The sequence below is a fragment of the Synchiropus splendidus genome, chromosome 14, assembly GCF_027744825.2.
Source record: "Synchiropus splendidus isolate RoL2022-P1 chromosome 14, RoL_Sspl_1.0, whole genome shotgun sequence".
NCBI classification, from domain to species: domain Eukaryota; kingdom Metazoa; phylum Chordata; class Actinopteri; order Syngnathiformes; family Callionymidae; genus Synchiropus; species Synchiropus splendidus.
In genome coordinates this window covers 14889417-14912285 of record NC_071347.1, presented here as the reverse complement: position 1 = coordinate 14912285, position 22869 = coordinate 14889417, and the positions used below count along the sequence as shown (strand labels likewise).

At 41.3% G+C, this 22869-nt stretch overlaps 1 long non-coding RNA gene across 4 annotated transcripts in view; it reads right to left on the bottom strand.

Moving 5' to 3' along the window:
* Positions 1–13598, bottom strand: part of LOC128770935 (uncharacterized) — a 128834-nt gene extending 115236 nt beyond the window's left edge. For all 4 annotated transcript variants that reach the window (XR_008416562.1, XR_008416561.1, XR_008416560.1 and 1 more), the window contains exons 1-2: positions 13509–13598; positions 12457–12537 (exon numbers count right to left, since the gene is read on the bottom strand). This is a non-coding gene — a long non-coding RNA (uncharacterized LOC128770935). The remainder of the gene's footprint in view (positions 1–12456; positions 12538–13508) is intronic.
* Between the last annotated feature and the right edge of the window lie 9271 nt (positions 13599–22869).

The window sequence follows — 22869 nt, the reverse complement described above, 5'->3', positions numbered from 1 at the left end:
GGGTCTGCTGGGGGTCTGACGCTATGTACTATTTGTATATATTTCAGCAGTTTCAGTTGAGTTTACAAAAGTATTTGGAGCTTGTTGCATTCAATCGGTTGCAAAATGTAAGAAACTAAAGTTAAATATTTTCATCGGATTTCTCTAAATCTTGATATTAACAAAGAAAAAAATGTGAAGAAAATACTGGCAGGGAGAATTAGGATGCTTTGATCTTAATCTCTTGATTTTCTGCCAAAATATTTATAACAATGTCGCTGCCAATTGTTTGTTTCAATGATGTGGTTTTACATAGCGGTATATTTACTGTATTCGTGGGATTAATAAAGTCTTATAGGCTTCATGACTGGATATTCAAGTGAGTATTTAAAATGCTCTATATTAGCCAAGAAAATCAAACATTTGCAATATCAATTGGTGCTACACATGGGCATTTAGCTGTATCAAATGGTACTCATTCTTTGACACCCTACTGGGTTTAAATCCCCCAAAAATTGTTGCCACGTAAATTACAGCGTTATGAATGAGCCGACACGGAAAGACTTGTATAAAACATGCACATTTCACCAGTCTTTCCCTGACTTGTTGGCAGACCTGCATCTTTTGAAGCCCATTTTGACGTTATTTAAATCGCTAAGTATCTTTGCTGTTGCACATTAAACACTGGCAACGACCCAAACCAAACGTGATCTGCTCAAACCATCAGAGATGTTATACGGCATTACAAAGACCTGAACTGCATTATGTGTGGGTGAGGTTATAGATGGTCAAAGAAGAGCAGCAGGAAAGAAAGCTCCTGAACCACACGCAAGTATGATGTCAGACAGTAAACCATCCACTAAAGCAGGCTCTCCACTGGCCCACAAAATGACTGAGGCTGATGGAAAATGCACATGTGCAGCAAAAAAAATACCATCAAACATCTTGTTTCTTAGATTTACAGGGGAAAAGGCTGAGTGAGACAAGGGTCTGCAGAAGTCATCATTTTCAGTGGAGACGCTCTCAACTGTCAGAACAAGGTAACAAATGTTAGAATGATGAAATAATGACAACTGACAAATGATAATTAGATGACAAGTTGTGACTATATGAATAAATTCCTTCATTTCCGGCTGCTCATTCCCTCTATGAGGAAAAAAGTCATGGGGAGCCTATTCTGAGTTTATCGGGCAAAAGGCAGGTGGCATGACAGCCATCAAATTTACATGAACCCAACAGGAAGTCATCCGTCAATAGTGTCTACTTTCACGCATAACACGTGCCCCTGGTTTACTATTTAAAGCTAAAGCCAAAAACAGTTTCACAATTTCAAGATGATGATATCGCTAAATCAATTATATTATTATTAATTTTCCAGCCCATCCTGCATTTGAAACCATGGTAGTGGCAAACTTCGGTTTTGCACTTGACCCTCAATGTACAGCTGAGGTCAACCAACCACAGCGAATTCATCAACTGCTAAAGCCAGATGGTTGCAGAAATCTGAATATCTACAAGCTTTTGCATCACGTTTTTATTAAAAGAAAAAAAACAAAAACATGGTTTTCACGAAACCCATTGTTATATAGTATCGATATTGAGCTATTTAGCATTAATATCAAAATATGAAATTTTGTCCGTAATATTTAACCGTAATCTCCATAATGCTGGTTTTAGAAAAAATAATTAAATACACAAATGTGGCGTTTCATAATGCCATTGAAAATTGAAGAAGTAAAGCTTGTTAGATTTGCCATTGATTCACGTATCCCTTCCAGCAGCATGTCACCGGACTGTCTCGCACATTTAAAAAATAATGTTAAAAAGAAAAAAAAAAAAAGTGGTTAGGTTAGTGGTAAAGATTCATCTGAGGTTAACTTAAGGTTGGCCACCCCAACCTCACGTGAGGTATACAACACCTCACGTGAGGTATACAACACCTCACGTGAGGTATACAACACCTCACGTGATCATGAGAGGGACTCGTGCCACACACTTTTCTGTACAGTTAGTCAAGCAATTGTCACCCCAGCGTCTTCAACCTAACCCCATTCATCCTTTTTGAAGATCGAGAAATTCACTGGTTTGGGAAAAGTCTAAGAAATTGAAACACTTGTGTGTCAACTTGAATGTCAGGAAAGTCCAATCCACCATAGTCAACATGTGACTCCGTAGGGTTGAGAAGTGTTGGTCAATCTGAAGTACTGTTTTGTTCAAGGGCTCACAATGAAGACGTTTCCCTGACTTGGATACTTACTGAAGCCAATTGCAAGGCACAAAACTCCCTACTCAGATTAAAAAAGGGAGAGAATAAACCGAAGGAGTTTTTAGCAGTCGGTCCTTAGACAGCAGGACTCTAGAGGAAACACCAGAAAGCCATTAACTAACCACAGTATTATGGCGATCTATTTGTTGGGATGGGCTACAGACAGCTAATGAACAGCACACCCCTCCCCACTTCACAACTCGCCACCCATCAGAAGGACACACACACACTCGGAGCGACACACAGAGAGATGCTGAAAGAGCGCTGGCTTGTACAAAACAGCATGACAGATCAATGCCTGATTCCGAAATCAAGGGAAAAGGTTATTCTCCGTCTCGCTGGGATTCCATTTACCATGCCTCTATATCCGAGACTCTCCCATACCCCTTAAAACCAAACAAGTCAACCCCTCCAAAAACAACAACACACACACACACACACCTCCTAATTAAGAGTGGTGGTGGCAGGGGTTTTTTTGTGTCTGTGGTTATGCTTGTAATGTTAGTGTCTGGAGTGTGAAAACAGATCTGATGGACTGGTGCCCTCAGCTCTCCCTGATCAGGCTCCAGCAGGTATCCCCCCCATGATTGACAGCTCACGGGTCAGCCATCCATCTCAGAGTTTGTTAGAGGGTGGGCGGTGAAGAGATTTGGAATGCCTGGGACCCTGATTGCTTTATTGCTCGCCTGTCAGAACCATTGTATAGCTCTGTGTTATTAGGGCCTGCCATCTCTCACCGTCTGCTAGGTGTCGCGTCTCGGCTCTGCATAAAGAATCACCAGTCCATTCAAAATCCTCACTTTTTTTTTATGGGCTGAAAGAAAGAGAGCACAGATTTCACCAGGAAATCTAGCGGCTCAGTCTCCAGGGAGATGGTTTTATGGGGGAAATCCGGGATCCATTTTTACAATCGCTTTAAGTGATAGCAATATAATTATTTTACATTTCTATATGTGTTGTGGGTGTGGTTTTCAAATAAACATCTTAAAGTCAAAGATACTGAGTGTTCAATTAGCTTTCGAACAATAATATTTTAAACAATGATTGCTGAAAAATAGGGTTCCAATGGATTTATTTTAGGATTCAATCCATTGCTCTTTTCCTGTGGCCCAGAATTTTAATAATTTTCATTAGATTTGATGGCTCAATGAAGTGTTTTGCAACCTCCTAATTAAAGTACCTGAAAGTATCAAAATATACAAGTGGGCCATCAGCAACACAAAATGGTTCCAGCGGAAATCGCAGCAAAAATCAACAAGAAACGGAAAACTATATTAAAAAGCTGCATAGCTCCTTCGTAGAAGACTAGAGAGGATGATATCAGATGGGTCATGGATCAGGCCCCTGGAGTGTATTCAGACTATGTATTCTGGTTTCCATATATAAAAGTATCATTGACATTCCCATGTTGCACACCAGGTCCTAATTACCACACTGACTGCATTAAATAATGTCAAAGTTGAATTCATTGTTGACATTGATTTAAATTACCAAAAGGTATACAATGTTACTTCAATAATATATGAAATGTAATGAATAGTTTAAGTGCCTATATAGTCACTTTCAGACAGTGCTTAATAACCAAGTGTCGAGTGACATATTTTCTCATTTCGCAGCAAAGGTTAGCTGTACGAATGGAAGATACGTAATTAGGTAAAATCCAACAATGAATCAAAAACTACTGCTGAGGAAAAAAAATGTACCTTAAAAGAATTCAGTGTAGAATTTAATTGAAAGTGTGTGAGCAGGAATCTGAGCTAGTCTTGTGACTTGTCAGAGAAGGTAGCCTGGTCATTACATAGTACACAACTCTCATAGCTCGCCTCCATTTTAAGGAACAAAACACAAGCCTTGGGTGATTATTTACGTGGACATATCAAAGACCGATGCTGCGCTGCCTCTCATGCCATCTGTGTCTCACTTCAAGACGCCATGATCCAGATTTGTGACGAAGAATATGCATGCTAAAACACATTCTCTTTGGGAAAGCGTGCCAGTTCAAAGTTCACCCCCACAGGCTCCCTCCGAGACACAGTGGCCCAGCAAACCGGGTCGGTACAAGAATCCCTGGCTGACCGCCTCTTGTCGTCCTTCAGGATGAGATGACAGACAGGCAGGTTGTTGAATGTCACTGGAGCCGAGCCACAGCGTTCCCAGGAGCTCAGGTGATGTCGGTGCCATGTCCCCGAGTGCTCTTGCTGCTCGGGGCCACCGCTGAGACAAGCCCGCTGGCCTACCATGTCTCCACAGAGATGAGGCAACAACCCGGGCATGGCTCTGTCTTACACCTCTCACTACCAGCACATACACAAAACCACTACAAAACTACCGTCCCACTTGTTCCCCCCTCCTAGTTTCCATTTTCAGCATAGTGAGAATTATCTTCTCGCACTACCCGGAGACCTGCTGGGGTCCTGCTGGTAAGATGTTTGATTAGACCTTCAAGTCTGGACAAGAGGGGGCAAACCACAAGGGGACTGCCCACTCGTGTCTGTGGCTTATTCTTTGTTATGGATTTATCTCCGAGTGTGAATATCATCCCCAAATGCTGCCTCCTTCACGGTCCTCTTTGGCATTGTTGTGATCCACCTCTGAAGGTTGAATGACAACTACATCGTCACAGAAGAGAAGATTATTACAGATATTGATTTTTTGAGCGGAATTGTTTTTTATTGTGCTAAAAAAAATGACTGATAACCTCTTTATCACTCCACCCCTTGAGTGTTCTTACTGGAAGCCATATTGATTTTATTAGTCTGTGAGTCCCTGCATTGCCCGGCCTTTACCTCAGGGACAGATCTAATTGTTTATCTCTGGACAGACTTCTGCCTTCACTCCCTTCTGTCTCATTATGTGCCAAGATTTGTCAAGTCAAGTCTCTCCACACTCTTGAATCTCGCTTTACAACATGTCATTCGCCGGAACACTACAGATGGCTTACTTATCAACAGACCCTCCCACATGGAACGCTGCAGACATGACAGCACAACACACTTGCAAAAAAATATACACAAACTGACATACCATGTAATCACACTCGGGAGACGTGATTAGATATACTGACACACTAAACATGAGTCATAGTCACCATTATTTCCGTTGTGTCTCCTAACTGTTTGACAATTGCCACAAACACAATTCCAGGTCGAAGAGCTGTTTAAAACATGTTGTCTACTGAGGAATCATGCATGAAAATATCAACTCAAGAGGCTTTTAGAAGATACAGTAGTCAGTTGTTTGCGGGCGAAACTCCAGAAACCATTGTGAAAAGACTGCATATTAAAGTCTTCGCTCTGCTCTGGGTTTAAACTTTTGATGCTTCTTTTTAAAGCCATCCTTGGCCACACTTCTCTCCAGGTGAGATTCGTTCTGTGGAGGATTCTGGTTTGGTATTGCACTGAACTGATGGTAACCTTTCTTTTGTCATTTCTGCTCCCATCTTATGAAGTAGATTCTTAAGAAGAATAGTGCCCAACTATTACCATCACACTAGTAATGATCTGAACATTCAAGGTGTTTTTACCCCACAGGTAAGATAAACCAAACCCGAACCTGAAGTCATTGAGCCACAGTTGAAACCTTGTCGCTAAACTCATTGTCATAAAGTACTAATTTGGAGATATGAAATGATGTCCCAATCGTTCAACCCTAGCTTGGTGTGTGGGACAGGCAGACCCACAGGTGCTGCATTCTCAGTCATGTTGGTCAGTCGTGAAGGTTGAGGTGGGTCAGGCATCTCAGCAGCATATCTATTGAATGGCTAGCTAAGTATACAAAATGGTGGAGGCCTCAGGGCAGACCCACAACCCCAGTCCCTCAGTTGACATGGGAACACCTCTGCATTTACCCAGAAAAAAAGGAAAAAGGAAGGTTTCTGTGGAGAGGGAAGTCTGGGCCTCTTTACTTCAGCTGCTACCTCTGTGGTCGGACCTCTGATAAGTGGTGGAAAATTAATGGGGTGCATATTTAAATTTAGAGAGTAAAATAACGTATGATATGATCGGAAAACTCAGGTTCTCCTACTACAACATTCATGAGATTACCTCATGAATATCGAATGATGCGATTGCTGCTGGAGAGTGGGAGATTCACGGCAGAATTTTATGATGCAACAAAGAGAAATACATTGAAATAGCAACTGCTGCTCACTATCATAGGCTGTCTTTTCATATGGTATTGTTGTATTGTTCAATGTTGTCATCTGTTTTTGGCGGGATAAGCTTGTAATCAAGTATTATCTTAATAGATTCTTTAGCGTGAACAAACTAAAATGTGTTCGACAGACCAGGAAACATACCTGTCCTCTCATTGGAAATTGGTTGTTTAGGTTACAACACAACTAAGATTTACTACAGTTTCACAGATACATGATGTTATTTTTGTCAAAAGACATGGTCACATCTCGAGAACAACAGATGACAGATGAACCTGAACAATAAAAACCTCTTACAGTTAAATTCACTCACTCAGCAGAGGTTTATCAGTGGAATAAATCGGCTGATTTAAATCCAATGAAGGTTAATTTCATGAGTCAAGCAACCGTCTTATTGAGTTAGCAAATCGAGCTACGGCGAAAAACATAATAGATGGTGTACTGAACACGTTTCTAATGATCTGACCAGTTGCCATCATATCATGTCATATCAGCTCCAACTATTCAAGCCCTTTTCTGACCACTGGAAGCTCTTCTTCAGGTTATATCAGCGAGTTAACTCAAACCAAGTAGGCTGGATCGATACGCACATTCTCAGAAAGGAGACAGAGCAGAGAGTTAGAGGCGCGGGGGAGAGAAGGAGGCAGGGAGCAATCACACAGGCGCGGATGTGTGTGCCTTCAGGAGCGGATCGATGCGCTGACAGGAGCTCCGCTTTGTTCTCGCACAGAGCTCAGATGTTAGGCGTGCTTAACATGATTGCTTAAAGGTTTTTGTTTGACTACTTGTGTTGTTGTTTGTCATCTTGCTCCACTTATGGTATATCATGTTGTCACTTTGGTTAGCAAGATAGATGGGTCGGTGACTGTGACTCATTATTTCTCAAAGTCATCGGCGTGCAAATATTTTAGCGACAGGCAATGACAAAGTCAATAAAAAAGGGCAGCCGTGAAGCCACCACCAAAAATCAGGAGAAAACCCGCAGTGCTGCCCTGTTTTCTTTAAATATAAGTGCTGTTTGTTTTCGACTAAATGGGTCTTTGACATGTGTCGCTTCTGAGAGTTTTTCTTATCTTCACAATGCTGCATTGAATCAAACTGAACGAGTTAAGCACTTTACCCTGCGAACCACTCCGTCAAGAATAGCATCTAGGGTTTCCCTACACAGAAAAGTGTCTTCCACAAAGGACAAGTAGGTGTCAATGGATCTGCTCTGGCGCCTATGGACTGTTGAGGCCGCACAAGCACGTCTCTGAAGCTTAATAAGACGCCACAGATGCACGCTTGTCAGGGAGCAAGCGCCGCGTCTCGTGGTACTTTGGCCCCGCAACCCGGCCACTGCAAGACCTCTGCTGCTCCGGTCGCATGAGAGGGTCTCATTAAGAGAGACAAACGAAAACCGGGGTCGAGGTAGATAAAGGTAGTCACAGCTAAGGAGCATGCCACCAAGATGAGTTGGGAGCTCCATCACATCTCGGAGCCACCTCTGAAGACCTCTGGCCCTCCCCGTCGTGACCCCCAATATCCACCATTATTTGATGAAGCAGAGCTTGATAATTATTTAGCGCGGATGAAGACGGGTGTGAAAGGAGGGTCTCACTCTGAGGGGAAGGATAGTCGGAGAAGACAGAAAAAAAAACTAACAAAAAAAAAGATCAAAAGCAGGCCTTTCGCTTTTCATGCCTCAGAGGCTCCAAAGAGGATAAAGAACAATTGGGCTCTGGGTATTCTGTCCTCTCTGGCAATTAGACTCAGCTGATGAAGTGAAAAGGATGAATGGCAGGGTTCAAGGCCTTCTCCAGCATTCACACAACAGGGTGTGTTTCTACCTTCTTCTCCTTTATCTCCCTTTAGAGAGGAAGAATTGCAGCGCAGATATTTGCAGAAGATAAAGATGTTATTGGAGTTGCAATCACGAGGACAGATGAGACAGAGAGGATCGAATAACTGCAGAGAGGTTTTAGCACCGTTTAATAAAGCCGTCTTTGGAATTCAGACAAGCACTAGTGATAATTATTGTTTAGTCGTTTCATTCGTATTAACATCTTCAGACAGTTGTACGTTTCTGATTTGATTCAATAAAAAAAAGGATTCATCAGACGTTGAATCACAGCTACCAAAAAGCACCTTCGCACTCAATCCAAAAATATTTTTTTCTGAATCTTTATAACAGAAGAACAAAACAAATGTGAAAGTGAAAACAACACTTTGGCTGCACGATGAAATATTAATCTACTGAAAAGAGAATTGAGGTCAAATCTAAGGGAACTGGTCAAACTAGCAGTGATGAGTAGACCAGACCCTGGAGCTACACAAAGACCACCACAAACTGACTGGAACCAAGTTGTTGTCCTGAGAGGACTGACTAAGTTGGACTAGTCTTAGATGCTAAACAAGTACATTTAGTCAATTGCACCACCGATTTGAAACCCTTTTCAGACTGACCTGAATTCCGCATTTCAGATCATAATTTGCATCCTAGACCTGTCAGACGGCATGCAAAAAAGCTTTCATTCAGCTATGAGGCACGTTTGAATAACAATTTCAACCAGTTTTAGACAGACTTGATACAAATCACATAGAAACAGAAAATGATTCTGCTTTAGTCAGCCTGCCAAGTTTGTCCTCTATTGTAAGACTGAGAATCACTATCAAACAGTTCAAATCGTATTGTAAATAAACTCTTGTAAATAAACCAAAATACTAGTATTTTTGCTTTCCCACCCAAATTTCTGGCAAATTGTTCATTTTAATGTAATAAAGCAGTTCAGCATGATTATGAGTCTCAAATTTTAGGTTAACTCACCACAGCAACAAATTCACAGTGCACCGCTGAAGCATTAGCCCTCACAGTGATGGAGTCCTTGCCAATTCCAGCAATACATTATTTATTGAATGTCAAAGATTAAGCGTTACGCTAAGTTCTTTAATGTGTAGGAGGAAGTTTGAACTTGATACATAAATTAAGATGAAGACAGTTTGATCTTGTGGGCAAATGTTTACACCAAGATTTGGAATACTGGATTAGCCAGAAGGAGGGAGAAATGAAAAACCAGGAAACTTTGTTGTGAGACTTGAAGGATTCCTCAAGACTCGTGAGATCTACAAAATGAAAACTTGAATGAATGTCACATCACACCACAACAGAAGTGTCACACAGTCCAGGGAGGTAATTGAGTCCAGGAGCTTTGGTGGTTCTGCGCCACACTGCACTAAAACCTTAAGATGATTAGTGATATTCTTAAAAACCGAGCCCTCTGATAATGTGTTTAAAGAAGCGATACAGATTTTCCGAGCTTTGAGTTCAAAGTCTGAGAAGCGTAGGGTCAGGATGCCAATGGGCTAAACAAAGAGTAGCCAAAACGGGCTCCGGGGGATTTGAAACTTAGGCCCCTGAACCTCTTTGATCAGAGCAGAGCTCTGAGGCCGTAGATGTAGTGAGTATCAAGTAGAGGGGGACTGCCAAAAGAATGCAGCTCAGCATCAAGACTGGATAGGAAAGAAAGAAGGTCTATCCACTGGCACATCAAGAGCCCCATTTTTTATCAGATAGTGTTCAAGGATATATATTTGGGCGCAAAGATGCGAAATCCACATCAGATAATGCACAGAACTGAAAGCCTATATGACACGTAAACCAGTCGATCAACATTGCCAGCAAAATCATTTCTTCAAGAGACATACTGAACAGTGGAGGTACAGAGGTTGTGCAGGTCATTATGGCGATATCGACGAAGGCGAAGAGGTTAAGATAACTATCATAATCCACTTAAGGGATTGGCAAAGCAAAAGAAATCCAACCCACAACCGCCATCATAGAAATGAATGTAATCTATCAAGATTTATGCGCTAATGATTGACACATCAAGATGTTACAGTGATGCAACACAAAAGTTACAGTCAACAACAGTAGCACTGACAAGAGCTGCATTACTTTATAATGTTCCTAACAGCTAGTATAAATTCTGTCTTGCGGAAAGCCAGCAGTTTTTCTGACGTATAATATAACGTGAGATGGTGTGCAGAACTAACAAGTCAACTTCTAATGCGCCAAAAGCTCCACCAGAGTGTTATCACGCTTAATATTTAATTGGCTAACTTCTCCCAGATTTTGTCATTGAGCTTGAGGATTCTCCGAAATCCTCCTCCACTGAAGCCTCCGGCGATATTTTAATCTCCCCCAATGGTAAATCCATTAAGTCAGAGAGAGAATCACAAAGTTATTAGCGGACTGTCAACAACATAGCTGGTGCGAATGGACCGTCTGATTAAAAACACTCAAAATACCTTCAAGCATTAAGTGCAAAACGGGCAAATAATCTGAAATTACAATCAATCAAAAGCCCAATTACGGGTGTTTCGGTTGTAGCGGGACACTTTGCCGCTGAGGCATCAACAGCCGATTAGCAAGGGACGACAGTGGTAATAACAGATCCAACGGAGACAGGAAGCAGATGATTAAATGGATGTTCAATTAATGTTAAAGGAATATTCACTTGGTTCCAGTGTTTGATATCATCACCTGACAAAGTAAAAAACTAGCTGGGCGCTAACGTTCACATATAAAGGAGGAATGAATCTTTCCTGCTTGTGCTTGAGTGTAGAGCGGTTGGTTGAGAAAACCACAAGGTTATTTTAACTGCAAAAACATGAAAAATAGATATTATCAAGGGTCTAAACTGAAAATGAGCAGTAATTATTAATAATTACTGCATAGCCACGGCAACGTACACGAGTGAGACACCCTGTCACATGAGGGGAGACAAAAGAAATAAAATTTAGCCTGGATTTAACAGCATTTTTCACAGCATTTAGTATTCAAAATGCCTTCCTTAAAAAGCTTAAAAACATTTTTAATTCTGCGTGTATGTGTCACCATCAGTCTCAGTAGTGTACTACTTATGATTTAATATAAAATCAAGAGCAAATAATATGCCAGTACGTGGTCACCAACTTCTTGTTCTAAATAAACATGACAGCAACCGTCCCACAATAGCGCTCAACGTCGCATTATCCAGCTCATTTGCAGCGGCGTATTCCAGCGGCTGACGCCAACAGATGCGACGCACCAATTACAAAAGGTGTCCTACATTTTAATTGCTCAAATTTTCCATCTATCTCCAGCTCTCCTTTGCTTTTTTTTTTTCCAGCGTTACGATGACAGGGCCATTACTCCGGTGTCACCACTTATCGGCGCCATCGCGGAGGATTAATGGTTTCACTTGCGCCACTAAGAAATGTTTAAGTTGTCCCGATTATCTGCGCGAGAAAAAGAATAATGGTTATTTGTCATTGTGGTAGAGGGACTAATCAAACACTGAAGGAAAAAGCGATTCCTTTTTTTTTTTAAACTGAAAATAGTGAGCGACGTACAGCTAATATTGACGGCGCCGATTGTTAGCGAGCAATAAACAAATCTAAATATAGTCGGGACACTAGCTACAGCTGCCACACTCCCCTTTTAACACATTTGTCTTGTGAGGGATTTTTCCTGCAGCCTTTTGTTGCTGCTGGAGTAATCTCCTACATTATTTTCCTTGTCTGTCACCTTCATCGTATCTATTAGCCACTCTTGCTATCTGAACGTGGGGCATTTTCTCTTCCGTTCCCCCATGAATGTTTTATATATTGGAGCGAGAAAGATTGTTCTTTGCTACGAGGCCAGCGTGGCCTCAGTAAGACAAATTGCTCCAGAACGTCTAAATGGCAGTCAATGATAACTCATTGTAAGGAGAGTAAGTGACTTCCAATGGAGTGGGCTAGGGGACAGAGAATAATGGCAGAGCACAGGTGAAAAATAGATGTTTGGCTCTGTGTAATTACTCCATTAGGGGGCTCTCTGTTAATCTACCAAACCCCAGCAAGTGTTTTTACAGCGATGAGGCGGTGATGGGAGAAAGTGACTGGACAAAGAGAAGCGCGGCTGCCTCCCAATCACAACACTATCAAGTGTTTACTAATGTGCTCTGCGGCGTCCCACGTGAGTTACTCCGGTTACAAGCAAGTGTGATGATAGATGTATTAACCAAGTTCATCAGTGTGCCGACATATTAATTACCTGCAATATGGTCCCATGCGCTCAGGGTGCTTTAACCTCCTCTGTCTCCAATGGACACTGGGAGATGGATCAGCTGGGAGGCTGTTAAACATGAAAGTATGGGTTATAACAACACACAAAAGGGGGGGGGAGCGAGAGAGGAAGAGAAAGAAAAAAAAAAAAAGCACCCGCTCCAATCTACATTCTGCTGATTTCCAGACAAGCATAATGGTAACATTTTTTTTTTTGACCATTTGGTGTCTGCTGTTGCTGCCGCTGCCTGTGGCAATCTAGACAAAAGAAGAAAAAAAAAAAAAAACAAGCAGGTCCAATATGGTCTTAAGAGTTTATTCTGACCACACAATCTGTTTTCTTGAGTTAACTTTTAAAACAGTGCTACGAGCAGTGCCCACAGCTTTATCACTGAAGCTCAGATTGACCTCCCCGTCACCTTTATACTACTTCCCATCTGTTTAGGTTCCACCCTGCAACCCATCCCAGTTGGCTGTAGGCCCACTTTGCATTTGGGAACCTACAACTGAACCAAATAAATAAAAAAAGAAGCACCGTAGGAGTGTTTTGGGCGATTCCTGAGACATCTCAGCATTTTGTTTGGGGTGTTTTTTTCACTCCCAAATGAGGGAAAAGGGAAACAGACAGTTCCTGTGAGGTCAAAATTCGGTTGTTTATGTTCTATTTTGAAATATAGCCACATCTTTAGCACAGTTAGCAACACACTTGTGTTAGCATATTGACTGAGGAGGTGTGCTTAATTGAAACGTGACCTTTACGACTCTGACAAATGCTGAGGTATAAAAGGAAAAGGCATCAGCAGGCAGCAGTAGAAGCCTCAAACCCTGACACGAGCGCGTCAATAACAGACAGCTGTGCAATTTTCTACAGTTGTGATGAGAGGACTTCAGACTCTGAGGACAGTGAGAGGCCATTAGCACAGCCTGCCTATAAAAACGGGCACGGCGACCCGATTAAAGCAGGAATTTCTAGGTCACGGTCTTGTTTTTCGGAGCTTAATTTGTCCGTGGATAGTAACACGGTGCGTGGCTTGTACCTACCTGTAATATTATCTTTCCGAGAGTCGCGGTTCAGACAGAGGCCTTGTCACTGTGACCCAACACGCCTGGCGGTGGAAGTAGCGGGCTCGGGCGCCCCCGAGTGGCCGTTTGAGACACTGCAGCACTGAAACCAGACATACGGTAAAAATCGTATTAAAATTAGAAGTAAAATGCTGATTGGAATTATGAAGCAGATTTAAAAGAATATATACATATATACAATGACGCATAATTTGAAAAATTAAAATAGAATCGAATCAAACTCATAAAGATGTTTCATTGTCAAATGTAGGACTCTGCTAAAGATACATTTAACAAATGCACAATAAAAACACTCAATTCTAAGAGTCAAATCAACATTTAAAACAGCATTTCCTTCAAAATACAACTAAACGTAAAGTGTGGAAGAAGATGGTAATAACATGTATGCTTTAAAAACTATTAAAAATATGGTTTAATCCAGCTTGAGGCAAACCTGCTTCTTTCTCAGTGAAATGTGTGCTTCCCTTGGGTTCTCTGGTTTCTGACATCGTCTGATATCACACACACAAGTTATCGATCTGTGCTGTTTAGCCTTCTACAACTGAGAAGATACAATGAATTTATATATTTTCTGAATATCAGCTATTACAAACCAATTCTAGTTATTTTTACCAGCATTAGCTGCGTTCACACCTTCCATACAGTGTACGTTCTGGCACAGTGCTCACAAACAGCATATTGCTTTGAGAATAAATATCAGTCAGTAGCCATTTTTTTTTTTTTAATAACTACATTTTTTTTAAAAAGCTAAACCTCTTCAAAATGTGCCCAAGTAATTAAAAAAAAGTGTCTTTATTCTGGCACCCAAATCTAGGAAGATTCTTTCCATGGCCTTTTTGGTGTTCAGCGAGCAAAGTTCACTGTCTGTGGTCTGCCTAGTCGGGGCTTCCTTGCATCAGATGCCGCCCTTCATCTCATGCTAATGTAGACCAAAAAAAAAAAAGATATCTAGCTTTAAAGACACAGCACTCTGTTAAAAAAAAGACTGTGCTTAGTGTTTGAAGCCATAAATGTGACAGAAGACTTCAAGAGGAAGACCCAAGAGTGGCAGTCTAAAGATGAGTGAGAGGCGGACGGGCAACATGGTTTTTTTTTTCCCTTTCCAGAGGGATATTCTGCGGCCAAGCTTGATTATTAGAGATGAAGGACAGGCTGAGAGGATGTAGGATAGTTAAATCCTCGTATCCCTCCACCAAAGCCCTCCTATAAAATTCTTCTGCTCTGAGCATTTGTGGAACACCCTTGACTTTTCTCCTCTTTTTTTTTGTGGAACTCACAAGACAAAGAATATAGAAATATGATTTGAAATTAAACCCTGTTGTGGTTCCAAAAACAGACCTCATGCGAGTGAAGTAAGATTTCTGGCCACAATTCACAGGCTTATCCCAGCGCTAACTAATCATGACACCATGCTGTATTCAGACAGCACTTCAACCGTCAATGGTATTATGTGAAACCCTGGCTGTGGATTCAAAACCTCTGCTCCCTTTGCTGTGAGAGGCTGTGCTTCATTTAATGCCCCGTCCATTATTGCCAGAATATTTGAAAAGTGGTAAGCCTTGAAACGAGTCCCATATTATTTCCAACTCCACCAAATATTTCTCTGCAGGAGGCAGAAAATGAGACCTTCCCTCAAGAGACTGCCTGCAGTGTATTCTGTTTGCTGCAGCAATCGGAAGGTCTCATACTGTGCAAAACACACTTGCACAAACAATTATATATTTATCCGCCGGACTTTTTTAGCATCCGCCTTCGTAGGGGAAAAAAAAAAAACAGACAAATTTAGATCTGAAATCGACTTGGAGTTATTGTGCAGTATCCTGCAAGAGCGATCAGTGAGCCATTAAAATGAGCTGTTTTATCTCCACTTCAGGAACAGAAGCAAGAAATCGGAGAGGCATCTGAAGCAGTGGGGAAACAACAATCTAACCAGGTTGTTCATGAATGATTTGAAATCAGATCCATGTGAGATAAGCAGATTGACATGCTGTTGTTCAATTTAGATTCCTGTAATTCCAAAATCACTGCTTCAGTTAACTGAAATATAATCTCATGCCCTTTAGGCACGACGTAATTGTGTAGGTGTCTCAGGCAATCGCAGTGAGAAATGATGTTAAATTTAAGCGATAAAAAAGCTATTATTGAATTTAAAAAAACATGTTAAAATTGGGGAAAATGTGTTAAGTACAAAAACTAATAAGTACCAGAATATAATGTAAATCAACCACCATTGTTGATTAAATGTTGCACATCAAATTGAGACAAAAAGAAGGCGGCCGCTCACGTCAATGCATGGGACCAGCTGTGGTGTTAAGGTGCATCTCAGAGCTCAGAGCTTTGCTTTCAAACTAGTGACTAGCCAACAGAAACACTAACCGAAGACAATGACGTGAGGTGATTTCAGATTTTGTCATGGTTCCGTGTGTGGCTTCCTCACTGCTGTCATGGAAAGCAATTCCTCTGAGTCAAATATTTTTCATGAGTGTATCAGGGCATGTCTGTGGTGCGACAGATCATCTCCAGATTACCATGTAGATCCACAAATCTTTTGAAGGATTTGACACTGCTCTTAATAACAGCTCCCGCATGAGCCGCAAACTCTTCATCCCGCAGTGTGTTGGAGGACGATATTTCAAATTTGAAAAATGTATTGAATCATGTTGCATCCCAAGTCCAGGGGTTTTTGAATCACTGTGGCGACGGCAGATCCTGGTCACGTCCTTTTCAGGAAACAGCCACACCCACTCTGCGCGCATTGAGGGGAGCAAACAGGGTAAAAAAAAAAACAGAAAAAAAGAAAACAAATAATGACCGCAAGGTCATGGAAAATTATAACGATAGCGTGGAATGATCACTATTATTGGGTTGAAAACAACTCACAAAAAGCAGCTTGGTGGAGGTCTGCACTCTCCTAGTGCTCTCTGGTGAACAGGTCAGCAGGTTGCCGAGGGCTGGGTCCTGTCCTAGCCAGAGTGAAAGTTAGGGGACACGCTGGAGAGTGCATAAAGGCAGACAACCACTCACAGAGATGGACAAGTTCGAGTCACACAAGCTACACACTGAATAGTTCAAGAGTTGCCTGCAGCAGGAATTGAACCCATGACCTGAGAGGAGCCGAGAGGATGCAGGACTAACTGTCTAGAAATAATGTGCCGATAGATATAAAATTGCATGTCTGAATGCAGTTATTTTGTCAACTGATATATCAAATTCGTATGTCTCGTGTAATAGAATTAGACATTTATTAAAATTGATTTATCATACGCAACTTTTCTGAGGGAAAGATTAATAAGGGGGGAGGTTTTGTGTTGAATGAGTGAACCAGCACGTCAAAAGTGGAGTGGTTTTGCTGTGTGTCTGCCAGGCTCAATATCCTCAGGTTCAAGAGTAGCAGGAAAAAGTGAAAGTTCCCGAGACAGTGAGGAGAAAAAAAAAACTGCGAGCCACATATGTAGGTGTGTTATCACCACCCACTCACTGCCCTTTGTGCATTTATACATTATTACTTTATGAATCAATGTGGCGGCACTGAATCTTCTTGGCAAGCTGGCTGCGTATTCAAATGTGTTTTAAAGGGCAAAAACTGTTTTCTAAACTGACATTTGATTGTTTTATCTTTATCAAACAACACAGCCGCCCATGACAATGCTGACATATACAGTCAATTTGTATAACATTTAGCAACATTTGCTCCTAAAAGTGGATTTTTTTTTTAAAGTCAAACAACAAAGCATCACCTAATCATTGAAACTTCATCTGGCAGTGACCTTTGGGAAGGATCCATATCTCCGTTCCCGGAAGAAACGATGTGGATGGCAAGCAGTTGTGTCCTTTGTGTTTTGTGAAGATATTGAGTGTTTGAAGTGTTAACACTGACACTAAGCCTTTGGGGCGAGCGGGCGAAAGAAACATGTCACACAATGGGATGGGACTTGGATCTTTGCTTCCCCTTTTCTGACCTTTGACCATTATTGGTTTTCAGGGTTGCTGCTGCTCCGGCTCCTTAGGGGCAGTGTCTGACCGGATCAGATCAACCGCCTGGGCAGAAGTAAGAGTATTAGCTCGAGTTAATAGTTGTGTTTTGTTTCTTATCACAATAAAATTCTGAGTTGAACAGCGACTCATTTTTCTTGACTAAATTCCCCTGACAGAAAATGTGTAATAAGCAGTTGCGGTGTGGGATATCAGTGTGGAAGTGAAGATGTAAAAAATGAAAATAAAAAATACTTTAAAATTAAGTAAAAAATACAATTCAGTATAAAATAAAATAAAATGCTAAGTGGTGAAATTGTGACTGTGCACTTCTAGGGTCACACGTATCACTCCGTCAACGGACTCAAAGGAAACTCACATTCGTGTCTTGTTCCTGACACTGGCAAAAGGCCATCAAGGAGTTCGGTAACCCCTCGCTTCAACATCCTCCATTGTTTGTTTACATGGGTGCTGTAGAGCTTGTCGTAATGGAAAACCAAACAAGTGAAATGGAGTCATACCGCAAAGGAAAAACCCCTCCCCACCTAACCAACAAAATCAACGTAACTATATCTTCATTTTAAAAACTCATTGAGTAAAAAAATGTTCCAAAATGGTTCCAAATTAAAAAAGAATACTTTTTAATCAGGCAGATAATTTACAGAAATATTCTGTCAGTCGTTTTATTTTGTTTCATCACAACTGACATGTTGCCTGGAGTTGTGTCCCAGCAAGCCAGGGTGACTTATCGATCTGTTGAGAGGCAGGGATTGACCTGGCAAAGCTCTGGTCTGCTCTTCTGAAATATGAACCAAAGCTAATCACATATTCACTGTTGACCTTCTCAACAGGGTGATAAGGAGACCTCACTGTCCCGGGTTGTTTCAGGGCCACATTCAGTCATGCATATACTCCATTCCATCAGTGAGTATTTGAACCTCTTTGGAAACCAATGCAAGTGCGCTCAATAATGTGCTGCTCTACGTTGATGTGTATTATATTGATATATATATAAGTACAGCCACGTGCTCCTGAGCGACCTCCATCCAAGTCTATAGCAGAATTTTAGTTGCTTTTTTATTTGCAGATTCACTCTGACAGAATTTGGAATCAAGCTTCTCGTGTTTGATCATTTATCAAGGTGTTAGATTTCTCAGATTTGTATTAAGGTCGGAATATTTGCAGTTCTAATTATGATCTAGTATCGGCTGAATTTGTCCCAACTGTGAAGTTCTCTCCTGAATTTTAATTATTTCCTATTGCGTCTGGCTTCCCCCCTCCCCTCACAAATGGTGTCTTGGCCATCTTTTAGGCGACTGCTGTCATGGAAATGACCTTTGCTAATGAATCTTTGGATTTTGGTTGACAATGTTTTTGTGTGATCCTCCATATTATATGCCTCCAGTCGCTTGGCTGACATGATCCATTGAGGCCACACATAAAACAGTGTGCCATCTGCACCTGCAGCATGGCTATCAGCTCTCTGTTCCCCCTTTCACTGCTTTGCCGGAGCTTCTTCCTGCCTGTGTGCAGCCTGACCTCGCTCTTCTCAATCTGGGCTACAGAAGCCAAACCAAAGGCAGCTTTCAAGGGGGGGGGACTGTCTGTTCAAATCAAGTCAGAGGCCTTTTTAGAATTGGTTCAGAGATCATAGCAAGTGGAAGTCAGGGAAGAGGATGACCCTCTCCTCCAGGCTTGATCGGATCTTGGCCCAGTCAAACCCAGCAGGGCTGAGTCTCTGGACAGCTTCATCTCTGCAGGCTTTGACTCAGTGATAGTGCGAATGAAAGAGGGCACCAAGAGAGCAGCGGTTGTGATGTGTCAGGCTCAATGTCCTGGCAGTCTCGCCGAGCAAAGTGGGCAAAGCAAAGGACACAGCCAGCAGGCACGGGGCCAAAACCCGACCCCTACATTGTGTGACATGTCATCTAATGGCTGTCCTTTTGTTTTATATTTATGCATCTGCAATAAGCTACAACAATGACATAGGTCATAATGGCTGAACCAAATGGGAAGACTTTTTAAATGCCAGGAATGAACTCTGAGCCGGAGACCGCCTCATCTTACTTTCAATAAAGCGCCTGTTTACTTGATCAAATTTGATTTATTTTCATCATCATTGTCTGCTATTAAAATATAGCAGTGTTAACTGCCTCCACTGGCAGAGTGGTGTCACGTTGTTCTTCATGCTAACTGGCAAGCAGAGGATTGAAAACTCCTCTATTATTGTTTATTATTCTACAGGAAGTATAAGCGTTATTTGGCAACCATGTTTATTTGAATGTCCTATTGAAACTTCATGCAAATTGTATTGATTCAAAATAAATAACAAATATTTATTATATACTGAACATGACTTTATTTTAGGAATAGGGCTTTTTTGATGCATCTTTGCAGAAACAGTTTTCAACACATTTTCCCCAAACCACAATATGACAAAGAAAAATTATGGTAATTATAATGACGGTAATAATAATAAAGTAAGACTCGTATGAGAGTGGCAGAGCATAAAGGGAGTGTTACAGTCTAGTTACAGTCCAGGAAAGGGAGAATCAAATTTTCCTCGGGTTTTTCTATGTATTTCTAAGTGTTTTACTCGCAATGTCAGCCTCAGCATCAGTAGAGGAGGAGCCTTTTAAGGTAGCCCATTAAGGAGGACTGTTAAGGATGTGCTCTGCCTCAATTGGCCACCAATGATGCTAATAAACAATACAAGCTGTTGAGGTCTCGGACAGATCCCTGCTTCAAAATGACCAGCTTCCCAAATGTTTTGAGTAAAGTCAAGAGATGGGAGAAGAGGGAAATGTTTCTCATCCTAACCTAGGCAGTAAAGTGAGATCATTGTGATGTGGATGAGACACACTCATAACATGACGTCATACACCCATGTTCTGAATGAGACACCCAACAGTCTGGTCAAATGAAGGCATTACTGTGTACTTGACAGCTAAAAATGCTGACCAGTTGTCATAAAACATTTGAATTCCACTCACTGGCAAGACAGCTACATCAAGACGGTGCTGGCGGTGTCTTGTTGACACACCGGATCATTCACCCTGCGTGTCTGACCCTTCCCTACTTGACTTAGCTTCCCCTCCCTCTCCCACCTCCACAGATCTCAGCATTCATTAAGATTACGTATTTACTCTGAGCCTGTCGCCTCTTTGCATAATGGCGAGCAGGTTCCCCCGGCTGGCACACTGTGTTTCAAGTGCTCAGTGAAGATAGGGCTGAATTTTAAACACACAGCGTCTTGCCTGAAAGTTGACCTCGCACAAAAAGCCCAGTGATCTCATTCTTTGCTTCAGTGGAAAGCTGCTGATTCTCTCTGTTGCAGTGTGAGTAAGGAGCCCTGCATGGCCTGCGTATCACTGCAGGCTACTTCTACTCTCTCTCTGTTTTCTTTCTTTTTTCTTTTTCTTTTTTTTAAACCGAACGGGAGGGCAGGGAGAAGCGGTTCAATTCATAACGCTTTGAAATGGAAATCTAGGTTAATTTCTCTCTCCAAAGGGAGTAATTTACAAACAGTGAAAATGATCCAGCTAAACCCCGAGAAACGAGAGCAGCCCTGTTTTTAAATCCAGGAATTCCTATATGTCTTGTTATGTCTGAACAAAGATGGATAGCAAATAAGATGAAGCTATGGTTTACCAATGCTCCTGTGTTGTAGGGAGAAAGAGTTTCTTGCGCCCAACACTGTCGTTTCCCACAAGGCCGCGGCAGTAAGTGGATATCCCGCGGCTCCCACTGGATGTAACTTTAGCTTTGACTTACTTGAGGCCGCTGAACTTTCAGGTCAGAAGAGGTCGCGGAGCCAGCATTACACAGCCAGGCCAGATTTCTCTGCTCACCTTTTAGGATCAAGTTTGTTTAATACAACATCGTTGACTCTTGTCATCAATGATCAGATTACAAATCACGCAATTTTGGGCACAAGCCCAGTGAAACAAGCGCGAATGGATTATGTTCCGTCAACTGTTGCACTATTGTCTACACTTGAAAAACCTTCTGTGTCACTTCATTCAATGAATGGATGGAGCGGGAGAATTTCCAGGGCCAATGGTCTCGCTCCAACAAATACCACCATGGTGTCTTTGGCATGAGCAGATGCCTCTTTTGTTGAAGTACTCTCGTTTGTTGAAGTACTCTAATGCCAAAAACTCACTTCACTCTACTTTCCATCTCTTCTGTCTTTTATCACGGCAATGTTTACACTTTCTTCCCACTTCTGAATCGAACCTTGGGACCTCACCTTCATACAACAATATTGGCCTCACTTGTGTTTCTATGATCTAGTCTTGCCAATGAACCATGTCATTGCTAGTCATATGTGGTGACTGGAGCACTAAATTAACCCCAGTTCCAGCTAAAGGGTCCATTGGCTTTCTTTAAATATATAAATAGAGAATAGAATAAAGAGTACTGGCTCTATTATGGCCACAGAGACACACAGCATCATATCATAGATGCTTGACCATCAACATGGGTTTGAGTCACAACCGTGTTTTTCTTGTAGACAAGTCAGTTGTCAAGGTTGCTATCATTAACTTTGTGACAGTGGCACCCAACACCTAAATTGGTATTGAGCCTCAGTCTTGGAAAACACCTTATCTTCACAGACTGATGCCAGAAACTTGGTCTGCATCTTCAACAGTTCATCCTTGTTGTCCACCAGTCTGATGAGAACATTACAGAGAAATGAACTTTTCTTAAGTGTGTCTGAGTTCCTAAAGTTTTTTTTTAATAAACCACTCTTCAATTTCTTCCACCAAATATCAGAACAAAAACAAAGCCAAAAGCAAAGTCCAAGTAGGCGTACGATCCAAGTGTCCGAGGTGCCAGAGCCACTGGCCAACACAAGGGGATTTGAACCAAAGACTGCAGGGATTAAAGGATGGAGTAGATTTTCCCAAAGCCTGCTGACGACCAGCATAAGAACCTAAATGTCATTTAAATATAAACTTAATATTATTGCAGTCATTTTAAAATCTCTAACTCCCTAACCCAACAACTATTTGGACATTGACATTTATTCAAGTAGAAGTACGGTATTTTAATAGTATTGTGTTGTATATTTCTTTCAAACAATAATTATTTTTTACAATTCTTCAGTGATTTCAGTTAAAAACTTAAATAATTAATCATATATATGAAATGAGTTAATCTGACATAACAATGTGACTCATTTCTCAAAATATATTTTTGGTTTTCATTTTCCCATAAAAAAACAGATTTAATACATTTACTTTTAATACCAGATTCATTTTTATAGTTTATTATGGTATTGATTGTGGCATTCACTTAAAAATGTTACCTTTTCCATTTCTTTCCTTGGTGTAGTGTTAGT